Raw genomic sequence first — 12,248 nt, forward strand, 5'->3', positions numbered from 1 at the left:
GGGAAGGAAGTGAGGCAGAATTCGTCATAACTTCTGAACGGTTTGCGTTAGGACGTTCAAATTGCACGGTTAGCCGCGGCATGATAGGAAATATATGGTTTGCTTTAGCAACGAAGCCCACTTTCGTTTGGGTGGGTTCGTCAATAAACATAATTGGTGGATTTGGGGGACTGAGAACCCACATTTCGCGATCGAGAAGTCTTCTCACCCTCGACGGGTGACTGTGTGGTGTGCAGTGTCCAGTCACGGAATAATCGGTGCGATGTTCCTTGATGGCTCGGTGACTACCGAACGGTACGTGCCCCTAATAGGACTAGCATGAAAAATATTGTCGATACTGTTCAGATTTTGATGGCTGATGTTTTAAAAAGTAATTGGTAGAATTAGTGCGATTTCTACATCAAAGATTAGGAAAATTACTGCAATTGAAAAGAATCGAAGAGAGAATCGTATTCGTGCTGATCTTTTTGGATCGAATGGTGATCTTTTTTCCCGGTCTTTAATTAATTTTTTGATAGAGTTGTTCTAAGGATTATAACAATTATTGGAATAATAAATCTAATAAAAACTCTTGTAGATAGAACTAAGATTGTTTTTCTTGATTTATATCAATCTGTGTGATTGGAAGTCAAATGTACTATTTATACTAGAAAAACAATTATCTGTGTTGAATTTAGAATTCATTTATGTAGATTTTTTCTACAAACAGTACTTATACTTTATGATTTATTTATGTTCATTTTAAACTTTCTTTAGTTATTTGAGTTTTAATTAGTGTTGCTTTTTTAACTTTGTTGGAACGAAAAGGTTTTGGAAGATGAGTTCATCGCCATTATTGAGAGTGGCCCTGATTTCGACAAGATGTGATTTATGCAAGACGGACCTTGACCCCATCGAAGCAGGAGAGTGATGTCCTGGAGGACCACTTTGGGGACCGCACTATGGCTCTGGGGTACCCAGAGGCCACTGGCATGGGCTCCATGTTCTCCGGATCTGAACACATGCCACGCCTTTTTGTGGGGCTGTGTTAAAGACCAAGTGTACAGCACTAACCCCAGAACCATTCCGGGCGGGAAGGAGTCCCTGGTCCCCGGCACGAATCCGCTCGGAGGTCCGGTGAATTTGTGTCGAGGTCCGGTGAACCGGCCAGTGTGTGGATGGTTTTTAGGCGGTTTTCTATTTGCCTCGGTGAATGCGGGCCGGTTCCCCTTATTCCGCCTCAGTTACACTATGTCGACGATTGCTGCGCAAACAAGTTCTCCATGTACCCGCACACCACCATTACTCTACCATGCAAACATAGTGGTTACACTCGTCTGGTGTTAGACGTTCCCTGAGGGGTCCACCGGGGGCCGAACCGCACAATAACCCTGGGTTCGGTGTGGGGCGGCGGAGGGGTAAAGTGAACTGCGATAGTCGCCGTGGGGTTGTGGACCACTGCGGCTGTGGCGAGGACGGAGCCTGTCCGTAGTTTCTAGGTCCCCGGTTAACATACAATACAATGCAATGAACTATAAAATGCATACACCTAAGAGCTATGAGGACTTGTTGAGCAGAAGAGATGTTTTTCACAGTAGCAAAAATGGTTCAAATGGCTCTGAGCACTATGAGACTTAACATCTATGATCATCAGTCCCCTAGAACTTAGAACTACTTAAACCTAACCAACCTAAGGACATCACACAACACCCAGCCATCACGAGGCAGAGAAAATCCCTGACCCCGCCGGGAATCGAACCCGGGAACCCGGGCGTGGGAAGCGAGAACGCTACCACACGACCACGAGATGCGGGCTTCACAGTAGCGAAGATGAAGAACTGCTCATAGCTGTTAAAGCATAAACTTTACTGTCTATGTTACAGATCTTTTTTCTTGTTCTAGTGCATACTACGACCTCACGAAACAGGAAAACCAAAGAGCCTGCACAAGATGAGACTTGTTTCACATTATCGAAGACGAAGAAACGCTCTTAGTTATCAAAGTATGCGTTTTAGAACCCATGTTTACTAGACTTCTTCGCTTCGAATGATTGTCCATGTCACATCACTGAATATTAATCATTCCTCCTGGAGCATGCTGTAGACGTAACGTAAATATACAGGGTGATAATTATTGAACTATATGAAAAAAACGTAAATTAGTTATGAACAACGGCTTGCACACACTTTATTCAACATGTCAACGTCATTACAGATGTCCGGAATTAGGTTTCGACATGTTCGAAATGTCTGCCATCATTGGCAATAATGTGGCGCAGACCAATAGCGAAATTCTGCATGACCAGCTGAAGCGTCCGAACATCGAGGCTGTCGATGATCTCCTGAATGGCTGCTTTCACGCAGTGATGGTTTTGAGGTTGTATTGTATTGTACTGTATGTTAACCGGGGACCTAGAAACGACGGAGTGGCTCTGTCCCCGCCGCAGCCGCAGTGGTCCACAACCCCACGGCGACTACCACAGTTCACTTTACCCCTCCGCCTCCCCACAGCGAACCCAGGGTTATTGTGCAGTTCGACCCCCGGTGGACCCCTCAGGGAACGTCTCACACCAGACTAGTGTAACTCCTGTGTTTTCGTGGTAGAGTAATGGTGGTGTACGCGTACGTGGAGAACTTGTTTGCGCAGCAATCGCCGACATAGTGTAGCTGGGGAACCAGCCCGCATTCGCGGAGGCAGATGGAAAACCGCCTAAAAACAATCCACAGACTGGCCGGCTCACCGGACCTCGACCCAAGTCCGCCGCAGGGTTTGTGCCGGGGATCCAGGCGCTCCTTGCCGCCCGGTATTATAGTCCATGTTTACTGGACAAATTTTTCCTGTTTTGCTCTATACTACCTCCTCCCACAATATGGAAAGCAAAGGGCTTGCAGCAGAAGAGATGCGTTTCACAGTATCGAAGATAAAGCGGCTCTTATAGCTCTTAAAGCACGCGTTTTAAAGCCCATGTTTATTAGACTTTTTTGCTTCGAATGATCGTTCCTGTCATATCGTTGAATACTGACCACTCCCCCTCGGGCACGTTGTGGCTTGTGGCGGAGGGTACTTTGTGAACCACTGCTATTTCCCCCTTTCGCTGTTCAGCCGTGACTGGCACGCGGGAAGAGCGCTTGTTGGTAAGCTTCTGCCTAAGCTAGAATCCCTCTAATTTTTCCTTCGCGATCCTTACATGATGTACGGGTAGGAGGAAACAATATATTGGTTGCCTGTTGTGGAATCGCCTCTCTGGCAATTTTATCTGCCAATGTAGACAAGTGTAATGTGATGCGAATACATAGAAAGATAGGTACCTTATCATTTAGCTACAAAATAGCAGGTCAGCAACTGGAAGCAGTTAATTCCATAAATTATCTGGGAGTACTCATTAGGAGTGATTTAAAATGGAATGATCATATAAAGTTGATCGTCGGTAAAGCAGATGCCAGACTGAGATTCACTGGAAGAATCCTAAGGAAATGCAATCCGACAACAAAGGAAGTAGGTTACAGTACGCTTGTGCGCCCAATGCTTGAATACTGCTCAGCAGTGTGGGATCCGCACCAGGTAGGGTTGATAGAAGAGATAGAGAAGATCCAACGGAGAGCAGCGCGCTTCGTTACAGGATCATTTAGTAATTGCGAAAGCGTTACGGAGATGATAGATAAACTCCAGTGGAAGACTCTGCAGGAGAGACGCTCAATAGCTCCGTAGGTGCTTTTGTTAAAGTTTCGAGAACATACCTTCACCGAAGAGTGAAGCAGTATATTTCTCCCTCCTACGTATATCTCGCGAAGAGACCATGAGGATAAAATCAGAGAGATTAGAGCCCACACAGAAGCATACCGACAATCCTTCTTTCCACGTACAATACGAGACTGGAATAGAAGGGAGAACCGATAGAGGTACTCAGGGTACCCTCCGCCACACACCGTCGGGTGGCTTGCGGAGTATGGATGTAGATGTAGATGTAGATCACAGGGTGGTGCGGAACGCCTCTGTTGTATAGCCTGCCACTGGCGTTTTATGAGCATGCCTCTGGCGCTTTCGCGTTTGATAAACGAATCTGTGGAAAAATTCTCTGCGTTCATTTCGATCTTCACTGTTTTATCTACCAGTTCAGTCTCGTAATGGTCCCAGAACTGACGAGCAGTATTTAAGTATCAGTCGAACTGGAGGTTTGTAAGCTACGTCCTTCGTGGGTGGAGTAAACTGACTGAAGGTTCTTACACTGAGCCTTAGTCTGGCGCCTGCATTTCCTGTGGTTCGTTTTATGCGGTCGTTCCACTTTAAAACGCTCCGCACACATTCCTCCAGATATTTAATGGATGTCACTACTCACAGACGTTGTTCGGTAATCCAGTAATCGCACAATAACGGGTTTCCCTGCAATTCATGTACAATACGTTACATTTGTTTACACACCTTACTGAGGGTCGGTTGCCCATCCCTGCACCAAGCGTCGATCCATTGCACGTCTTGCTGTATTTCGGTACAATTTTCTACCGTCGCGATTTCTCCGTACACAATAGCGTCATCTACGAAGAGCCTAATGCAAAAAAATGGCTCTGAGCACTATGGAACTTAACATCTGAGGTCATCAGTCCCCTAGAACTCAGAACTATTTAAACCTAACAAACCTAAGGACGTCACACACATCCATGCTCGAGGCAGGATTCGAACCTGCGACCGTAGCGGTCGCGCGGTTCCAGACTGACGCGCCTAGAACCGCTCGGCCACACCGGCCGGCGAGCCTAATGCAACATCCGACTTTATTCACTACGTAATTTTGCTTTTGTCATGTTGGTGCCTGTTGTGCTATGACATAAGTGGGCCGTGAACTTAATATGTAAAATAATATTGGTTTTCGGATTTTTATAGTAGTCATGTTCAATGTGTTCCGTTAAACTGAATAACCTGTAATGCCGTATGGTCATAATGTCGTTCATTTTGGACTGTTCATCGAGAACGGAAAACCGTGCAAAGTCGATGGAAGTATTAAAAGAAGTTAGCAAGTTTTTGTGTGCTGGTTCTGCACGAGTCCTCTTACGTGGAAAAATAAAATGTCCTGAAAAATGTCGCCGATGTCGTTCCATATTAAATCGCTCTGGACAGATACTTCCAGATACTCCATGGTTTGACTGAATTAATATACTGATAGCTGAGCACACAATCAAAAGGTGTTGTGTCACGTTATACTTTACATTGACTTACGTTGATGGTCAGTTGCGAGTAATATTTTTGCTTTCACCAAGCTTTGATCATTTGCAGGTCTCTCTTAGTTTCGTATCCAGTTTCTAAGGACGTCACTTCTTTGTAACAACTGTACCGTCTGTGATGAATCGCAAAGAGGTACAAACATTGTTTGCAAGCTGATTTGTACGTATCGTGAACAGTAACGTTGTGAGGAGGGGTTTCTCTGGAACCTCGTCTCTGTTACATTCAGGATTGGTGGCTGGCGATAAAGGCTGTCGAGAAACCTCCGAGTGAGCCCTAATTTCTCTGACTTTTTCACCGTGGCCATCGCGTGAGTCGTACGTGGAAGGAATTAATATGCTACCTGGCACTTCTTCGAACGTGCGCTCTCGAAATTTCAGCAGTAAACCTTCTGCCTACGTCTCCTCACTATTCTGTTTTCTAAAAGATTTTCAGTCCGCTCGCATACCTATTCCGACATTTCGCAAGCAATGTTATGATCGTGAAGACTTTTACAGTAGACACCCAGCTATATGCGACGAAAAGAATACAAGCGGCGTTTGAAAAGTCCGTGCAAAGTGCGAGAGATGGCACCACCGGCGCGTATCGAAATCATGTTTAGTTAGTAGCATCTTTGGAAAGAATGCACACCAAGTTTCAGCCATATTGGTCTATTTCTTTGCGTTTGGCATTCGTGAGAATCAAAGAAGCCGAGTAACTGTCAAAAAATGGACGAAAAAGAATTTCGTGTGGTGATTAAACATTACTTTATGAAAGGCAAAACGCCTCAGGGGACTAAAGAGAAGCTTGATAAACATTACAGTGACTCTGCACCTTCGATTAGAACAGTTTATAAGTGGTTTCAAAATTTTCGGATTGACTATATTGGCACAAGTGATGCAGAGCGTTCTGGACGCCATGTGGAGGTTACAACTCCAGAAATCATTGATAAAATCCATGGTATAGTGATGGGTGACAGAAGAGTTAAGGTGTGTGAGATTGCTAATGCTGTGGGCATCTCGAATGAGCGGGTACATAATATTTTGGATTAATATTTGGACATGAGAAAGCTATCCGCAAGATGGGTTCCGCGGTTGCTCACGCATGACCAAAAACGGAATCGTGTGAATTGTTGCAACGATGGTTTGCAGCTGTTCAGGAAGAATCCGCAGGACTTAAAGCGTTGTTTCGTCACTGTGGATGAAACATGGATACAATACTATACTCCTGAGATCAAACAACAATCTGAACAATGGGTTACCAAGGGAGAATCTGCACCAAAAAAGGGGAAGACCATTCCTCCGGCCGGAAAGGTTATGGCAGCTGTCTTTTGGGAATCGCAAGGGATAATCCTCATCGACTATCTGGAAAAGGGTAAAACTATTACAGGTGAATATTATTCATCGTTATTGGACCGTTTGAAAACCAAGCTGCAAGAAAAACACCCACCGGCTGGGTGTCTACTGTAAAAGTCTTCACGATCATAACATTGCTTGCGAAATGTCGGAATAGGTATGCAATCGGACTGAAAATCTTTTAGAAAACAGAATAGTGAGGAGACGTAGGCAGAAGGTTTACTGCTGAAATTTCGAGAGCGCACGTTCTAAGAAGTGTCAGGCAGAATATTACTTCCTTCCACGTACGTCTCACGCGATGGCCACGGTGAAAAAAATCAGAGAAATTAGGGCTCACTCGGAAGTTTCTCGACAGTCTTTATTGCCAGCCACCAACCCTGAATTGAACAGGTAAGTTTTAAGTAGGCTGTTTAGGTTTTTATGTTGGCAACGCCACTTAGCGCTCTATATGAAAATCACTGACTGTGCTGTGTCCAGTCTGTGGTTTATTTGCATTGTCGGAATATTTGCTACTGTAGTGTTGGGCAGTTCGATGTGAACAGCGCGTAGCGTTGTGCAGTTGTAGGTGAGCCGCCAGCAGTGGTGGATGTGGAGAGAGAGATGGCAGAATGTTGAGAGCGGACGATCTGGACGTATGTTCGTCAGAAAAACGAAATTTGTAAGACTGGATGTCATGAACATATATATTTAATGGTCGCAAAAAGTCCTTTTCCATCACGACAATGCACCAGTAGACACCTCAGCAGTTGTGGACGCAAAATTAATGGAAATAGGATTACAACTCGTTTCACATCCCCCCTAATCTCCAGACTTGGCTCCCTCGGACTACTATTCGTTTCCCAATTTTTAAGTAATGGCTGGCGGGATAAAGATTTTGTTCAAAAGAAGGGGTGATTGCAGTAACTAATAGTTATTTTACAGACTTCAACGGTTCCTATTATTCGTAAGATTCAAATGGCTCTGAGCACTATATAACTGCTGAGGCCATCAGTCCCCTAGAACTTAGAACTACTTAAGCCTAACTAACCTAAGGACAGCACACACATCCATGCCCGAGGCAGGATTCGAACCTGCGACCGTAGCGGTCGCGAGGTTCCAGACTGTAGCGCCTAGAACCGCTCGGCCACTACGGCCGGCTATTCGGAAGGAATCAACAAATTGGAACAGTGTTGGACGAAGTGTATAAGTCTAAAAGGAGACTATATCGAAAAATAAAAATGATTTACCCCAAACACGTAAGTAGTTTTTATTTTTGCACGGACTTTTCAAACGCCCCTCGTATTCTTTAATTAAAACTTCCGGGCTGAATTGCAGTGGTCGGTACATTAAAGTTCTTCTCCTTCCTGCTGCTTCGCTACCTACTGCGGACCACATCTTCCGAGGTGAGTCGGCGACTGGCTGCTAGGCGCTGGTGGTCCCGCTTATATAGAGCACTTAGATGGCGCCACCACTCGTCACGGCTTTAAAACTATCTCTGGCTAGTGCCATCTCTCTCGATTACAGGTAATCGATTGTCACTTCGTTGGCACAAAGTCGACTGCCATATCTTGTCTATTTTAATGCTTCTTCTTTTCTATTAAAATTATTTCCGTGCTTGTAGATCTCTCTATAGCTTCTCTATACATGCGAGTACAATAATGTGAGGTCCTAGCTATCACGCTTGTCTCACTAAATTTTATTTCGTGATCACCGTCTTTGAAAACGTGCTGCGCTACAGCTGATTTGTCAATCTGTCCCAATCTACAGTTCCTTTTGTGTTCCGTTAGGCGGGTATTAACACTCCTTTTAGTTGTTCCAATATAAACCATGCCACAGCTACATGGAATTTTATACACTCCTGGGGTAGCTAAGGAGTGTCGTGTGTCTTTCACCGATCTTAAACTTTCACTAATTTTCTTGATAGGTCGAAAGATTGTCTCCACTTGAAACTTGGCCAAAACTTTACCAATACGGTCCGTGATGTTATGAATAAATGGAAGAAACAACTTTTCCAGCCGGCGGTTGTTGTTGTCGTGTATTTTCGGACACTTTTCTTCTTGGGTGGAGTGCTCGATCTATTTCCTTGTCAGAGTAACCCATTTCTCTTGAAAGCTGTTCGCAAATGGCTTAATTCATCTTGCAAGTAAATTGGCTCGCAGATGTTATTAGCTCTGTCCACTAAAGTTTTTATGACTCCTCTCTTCTTCCTAGGATGATGATTCGAACCCTTATGTAGGTAACGATCGGTGTGTGTGTATTTCCTATATACCTTGTGCCCTAAAGTCCCATCTGCCCGTTTAATAACCAATACATCCAAAAAATTTAGTTGTCCATTACTCTCTTTCCCCATGGTGAATTATCTTTGGATTGAAACTGTTTCTACATCTACATTTACATCTACATCTACATCCATACTCCGCAAGCCACCTGACGGTGTGTGGCGGAGGGTACCCTGAGTACCTCTATCGGTTCTCCCTTCTATTGCAGTCTCGTATTTTACGTGGAAAGAAGGATTGTCGGTATGATTCTGTGTGGGCTCTAATCTCTCTGATTTTATCCTCATGGTCTCTTCGCGAGATATACGTAGGAAGGAGCAATATACTGCTTGACTCTTCGGTGAAGGTATGTTCTCGGAACTTAACAAAAGCCCGTACCGAGCTACTGAGCGTCTCTCCTGCAGAGTCTTCCACTGGAGTTTATCTATCATCTCCGTAACGCTTTCGCGATTACTAAATGATGCTGTAACGAAGCGCGCTGCTCTCCGTTGGATCTTCTCTATCTCTTCTATCAACCCTATCTGGTGCGGATCCCACACTGCTGAGCAGTATTCAAGCAGTGGGCGAACAAGCGTACTGTAACCTACTTCCTTTGTTGTCGGATTGCATTTCCTTAGGATTCTTCCTATGAATCTCAGTCTGGCATCTGCTTTACCGACAATCAACTTTATATGATCATTCCATTTTAAATCATTCCTAATGCGTACTCCCAGATAATTTATGGAATTAACTGCTTCCAGTTGCTGACCTGCTATTTTGTAGCTAAATGATAAGGGACCTATCTTTCTATGTATTCGCATCACATTACACTTGTCTACATTGAGATTCAATTGCCATTCCGTGCACCATGCGTCAATTCGCTGCAGATCCTCCTGCATCTCAGTACAATTTTCCATTGTTGCAACCTCTCGATACACCACAGCATCATCTGCAAAAAGCCTCAGTGAACTTCCGATGTCATCCACCAGGTCATTTATGTATATTATGTGCACCAAAAAATCACTCAGTTCCTCTTCAACATGATTCCATATCACAAAGGTGTCATCCACGCATCGATACCGTTTCTAAGAGCGTAGCCCCTCGTATTATCGAGTTATCTAATTAGACCCGCTCAACATTATTTGCATGAAGCTCTCCAGAGCCACATTATGAGTTTGTATGAAGAAATTCCCCTCAACACAGTTTGGGCGCACAGTACGCATCCTTCATTCAGAGTTGTAAAGGCAGCGGAGCAGCAAGAACGCCGCCTGAGTCCGTCTCGTGACAGGGCCGTAAGAGGCGGCGAGGCGGGCCCGCGTGTTACCGTATCACAAGCGCAGCGTCGCGTCGAGTCACGTCACGGTTCGAGCCTCTGAGCGGCAGCGTGCCGACGAGTGCGGCGCTATCACCGCTGCTAATTGCGGCGAGAGGTACCGGACAGGCGTTCCTCACTTCTAAAGCCATCCGCTATTTTCAGCGATGCATCATCTGTCGGGGTCTGTGTTGTAAACACTGCAGCATAGGTCACAGATACCGTTTCTATGTACGTACTTTCCAGGAGACGCCTCTTTCCAGACATCGACGTAAGCGATTACAGTATCCACACTACGTGACTCCGTTTCGTCACAGTTACCTTTGCTGTACGCTGGCTCGAGACATGACAATGTCCCTCGTTCCGAACGAGTTAGCGTGTCACTGTCAAACGAGCTTCCTTATTTATTTAGATACAATTACGTGAGATTATCCAGGTCAAAAGTATTGGGTCATGGAACGATGAAGTAGCTCTCTTTTACGACTGTCAATGCACAATTAACTATGTTAGTGCCTCCATAAAATTATTTTGTTACTACACTATAACAAAGTAAATACAATTTAAACTGGAATTCCTCCCATTAAGATAGCACAAATTCTTAGCGTAGTCGATCACCTCTTTTGAAAAGCTATATTGCGATGGTATACTGCACGTAGATCGGATGCACTTACATCCAATGTTACGTATGCTACTGCAGTTGTACGAAGCTACACAAGAAAAATGCTGGATGCTGCGTTAGGACAAGGAAGTTCCTTTAATTACGTCAGCGAAGTCCTGAAAATGCCATCACAAAGTAGCATCTTTAATCGACGGCCCTAATGTGTGCAGGGTCTGTAGCATAAATTGAGAATAGTTCATCTACATCATAAGCTTTCATGCTACAAGTATGGACTTAATGTGGCCGGCCGTTGTGGCCGAGCGGTTCTAGGCGCTTCAGTCTAGATCCGCGCGACCGGTATGCTTGCAGGTTCGAATCCTGCCTCGGGCATGGATGTGTGTGATGTCCTTAGGTTAGTTACGGTTAAGTAGTTCTAAGTTCTAGGGGACTGATCACCTCAGATGTTAAGTCTCATAGTGCTCAGAGCCATTTGAACCTAACATGGTGCGTAAATATGATTATGTATTTCCACACCACAGCCGTATGTATATTGAAATGTCAGTCGTTGTTAATAGTGTAATTGTCTAAATGTTCTAACGGTTAATCGAACGGATCGTTTCTGTGATAAACAAATAAGATTTATTTTGTTCTGGTTTGGTTCCCCTAAATCAAGAAAAAAATATAAAATAACGCTAACACAGGAAGTAATATGAAAAATGTAATGAGTTAGCCTAGGCATAAATACTGATTGGTCTCATAACAGTAGCAGCTCATCAGAGTACTGTGAGTTGACACAGTCTCATGAGAAGTGACTTATTTTAAATTTCGTCAGTGTTCTTTAGCTTCATCTCGTGCTTGCATATTTCGTGCTTATTTGTGTATTTATCAGGCCGTCGTTAGTATGGATAGGAACCGTGACAGCTGTGAGTTGTCAACCCTTCGCTCACAGCTCCAAACGGTGTCGATTTCGGTCGCGCAGCTTGAAGCTGTTGCCAGTAGGCATCACTGGGGCGGGAGGAGGTGGGGAGGGGAGGGTCGTAGGTTCGTATTAGCTGACGAAAAATTATCGAGTAAAACAGAAGTAATGACTGGCGTCCGCAAAGAAGTGTTATGGGTCTTCTGCTGTTCCTGATCTACATAAACGATTAAGGAGACAGTGAAAGTGACAATTAACTCTAAATCATGGAAAGTGTGAACTCATTCCCACGAGCACTAAAAAGAACCCGTTAAATTTCAGTTACCGGTACACGATAAATCACACTAATCTAAAGGCTGCGTAAAGATTGCTGCATAGCTGGTTCGAACTTGGTAATTGTGTGTAGCACTACCGTGTTATACAATGTTCGGGTTGACTGCTTTGTTTCCACAACTGATTACAGAGTTTTTGGTAATTTTTCAGTAATCTGTAGAAAGCAGTGCATTTCATTACCATAGTACTGCCTCCCGAAAAGGCTGTTCTTTACGTAATGCCATCTACTTCTGCATCTACATGGATACTTTGCAAAACACACTTGCGTGCCTGGCAGAGGCTTTCATCGAGCCACCTTCACAATAATTCTCTGTTGTTCCAGCCTCGAACA

The sequence above is a fragment of the Schistocerca gregaria genome, chromosome 4, assembly GCF_023897955.1.
Source record: "Schistocerca gregaria isolate iqSchGreg1 chromosome 4, iqSchGreg1.2, whole genome shotgun sequence".
In the NCBI taxonomy this organism is placed as follows: Eukaryota; Metazoa; Arthropoda; class Insecta; order Orthoptera; family Acrididae; genus Schistocerca; species Schistocerca gregaria.